The sequence below is a fragment of the Arvicanthis niloticus genome, chromosome 15 (assembly GCF_011762505.2).
Source record: "Arvicanthis niloticus isolate mArvNil1 chromosome 15, mArvNil1.pat.X, whole genome shotgun sequence".
Taxonomy (NCBI): Eukaryota; Metazoa; Chordata; class Mammalia; order Rodentia; family Muridae; genus Arvicanthis; species Arvicanthis niloticus.
In genome coordinates, this window is record NC_047672.1 from 61014098 (window position 1) to 61017311 (window position 3214).

General features: G+C 39.4%; 1 pseudogene; it reads right to left on the reverse strand.

Annotated features, from left to right (window-relative positions):
- Positions 1–958: 958 nt before the first annotated feature.
- Positions 959–1408, reverse strand: LOC117720472 (ran-specific GTPase-activating protein pseudogene; annotated as a pseudogene).
- Between the last annotated feature and the right edge of the window lie 1806 nt (positions 1409–3214).

Below are 3214 nucleotides of genomic sequence, written 5' to 3' on the forward strand. Positions count from 1 at the left end.
TAACTAATATGTTTTAACTAATAAAAATACAATAAAACCAGAAAAAATAAACTCATACTCATTGTTTAAAAATATGTATTTCCCCATTTGATTTGTATTGCCACCTAACTCCTATCAAACTTCTATTTATAAAATTAATTTTATTCACCAGATATAATTGTCATCCCATAGGCATGCTGAATAAGCTGACTCTTTATATTTCTTTCTGAACTCTGGCTGGCTGCTTCAACTCAGCAATTCTGACTCAATCTCCTCTCCAAATTGACTGATTCAAAATGTCTTCTCTGCTTCTCACTGAGTTGCTCTACTTGGAATCAAACTAACTCTGGTAATCTGTCCTTATCTTCTGGATCCATGTCATTCTCTGGCTCATTCTGTCCTTACCTGTCCCACTAAAACTGTTCTACTCCTCTTTTCTTTCTCTTTCTCTTTCTCTTTCTCTTTCTCTTTCTCTTCTCTTCTCTTCTCTTTTCTCTCTCTCTCTCTCTCTCTCTCTCTCTCTCTCTCTCTCTCTCTCTCCCTCTCTCCTCACTCTCTTATTCCTGTCTGATCTTGTGAGAGTTAGAAATATTCTATCTAAATCATTCTGTCAAATATTTCTCCAATTCATTACTTTTTCTGCTTCTCAATTAGATGTCCATTGGGGGGGAGGGCGGTTTGAGACAGCCACATTAGAAGATCATTTACATGTTTTAAATTGTAGGAAAACACATTAGATACCCTCTTCTTTGGTGTGCAAAACTTGAGTTCAGGATGTCTGTGATCACTAAAGCCTCTACTGAGCCAGTGACTTGGGCCTCCAGTCTTATGAACGGCAAGAACAGAGTTAACAGACAAAGGAATGTTTTAAAATTCAGTTCGTTATAAAGTCCCTTGTAAAAGCAAAACAGAATCAAAGCAAATCTTAAAGGGTGGGGCAAACTTTAAAAAGAAAGAGAAAGGAGAAGGACAGAATGATTCACTGCTTCTTTTCAGACTTCTCTTCAGCCTCATCTCTGGCCTCCCTCACTTAAAGGACTTGAAACTTCTTAGCCACCTTTTCAGCATTATCCATTTTGCCTGGTTCTCTCTCTCTCTCTCTCTCTCTCATTTCTTTCCTGCATTCTTCAAACTTTGTTTTGAACTTTTGGGCATTCTAAGCACTTAGGAAGCACATGGCTACGAGCTCAAGCTTGGGACACTCAGCAAAGTCGGCTTCCAGATGGAGGCGTCGCCACTGGAGCATTTGACTTCAGCTCCACCGTCAGTGTGATATAGTGGTTGGCACATATCCCCAATGTTTTGTCCCTCCTCAGGAGAAGGCAGATGGTCCCTTTCTTATGCTTCAGAAGCTTGACATCTAGAGTTCTCACTCCTTACATCCTGGGAGGTCATTCTCTGAAGCAAACCAGAACATCTTTGCTCACATCTTAAGTTTCTCTTCATTTTCCTCCAATGTTTTAATTGCTTGCTCAGGAAAAGAAGCTGTTGGTTTAAACTGTGGGGTCATGGTTACACATCTGCATTCTCTGTGGAAGTATCATGGTCCTCATGACTGTCCTGTGTAAAGTTGGAAAAAGTGAAGCTGCTGGCTGGTGGACTTGGCCCACGGTGGGCCTCATTAATCACAAATGGAACCTTAGCAAGGGACCAGCCCTGGCTGTCCTTTTTCTTGGTTCCTCTGGAGTCAATGGAGAAAGAAGAGCATTAACAGTGTAAGACTTTGTGTTAGGAGATATTTTAGGGTTGCAGCATAACAAAACTGTCTTAAGTCTAAGTCGATTTGCTTCTGGCTGACCTGCTTGTCTGTGTTGCTCTGAGGCCAGAGGCTGAAGTCTCTGGTGTTTAGCATCTCACAGTAAACAGTAGGAGATTAAGCAAAGTTGTCTTTGTTCTATCTCTGCAGGAACTGCAAGACTCCCAGATTGCTAGGTGACATAGCAGAAAGAAAAGGAACACTTTGGAAAGTGATTTTAGCCTTTATTTCTAAATTCTTCAGTTCTCAAAAAAAGTTTCTACAAAAGTTCTCCTCCAAAAAAGTTCTCACTAAAATGTTCTCCAAAAAGTTCTCTCTTAGAGAAGGGGGTGGGGGGGAACATGGAGGCAGATGTTTACATGTTTCCACTAGTCAAAGATAGTTGATATATCTAGGTTGGGTATTGGGTTACACTTCTGATTGAGCATTACCAAACTTATAAAGCCTTTGATTAACATTTTTAAAAAATTGTATAAAAGCAAAAAGGAAAAGGGGGCATGGGATAGGGGTTTTCTAGGGAGGGGAAATGGGGAAGGAGATGGTATCTGAAATGTAAATAAAATATCCAATAAAAAATAAATTAAAAAAAGAAAGTTTTCTCTTGTTCTCCAAAATGTTCTCTCTGCTCTCTTCTTCTCCTAATTTTGCCCTTTCCTTCTGCAATGATACAACAATAAAAATGCCATTGCCCAGAATTTCTCACTCCCAATGTGTTTTCTCCCTATGCCTTTACTTCTAAGTTTTTTAGAGTTCAGTAGTATTTTTTTAAAAAGTTTCCCCAATCTCTGTCTTCTGCACTGATACATCTTTCAGAATACATCATCACATGGTAAAAAGTTCACCACAAGTTTACACATAAATACAAATCACAAATTGAATAAGATGTTTACAATTACTTAGAAGTAAAGGCATTGGGATTATATCTATTGAGACTGACTAATGTTCTGGGTTTATCATGGGACAAGCCAACTAGTGAGATCCACACTGTATGTATGTTCTTCTGACTCAACCAGGAGATGAATACAAATTATTCCTGTGCCATTCATCCAGTTACCAGATGGTCATGAATGAATTCCACCTCCGTAGCTATTGACCTTGGCTGAGCTGTTGGCCACTAGACCTAGCCACATCGCTTGCTACCAACCTCACAGATATGGCTGGTTTCTGACTTTGATGGTTCATTAATCTAGCCTCTCTGTGTTCATATTGATATGAGCAGCCTATGGTTTAACCATAGGCCTTTTGGTTTACTGTTTATGGAAAATTATCTCTTATCATAGCTACAAAGATGCAGCCATATTCTTTATCATTTTGCATCTAGCACAGTCTCTGCAGGATCCTAGAATAGGTGAAGGGTTTGTAGAAATCATTTTTACCCACAATTTACAAATATAGTCAAGAATGACAGTGTCTTATGTTTCCTAGGGGCCTTTGTAGGAGGCATGAAGCCATCAGACACAGCTATTTTCCCCCCAAGTC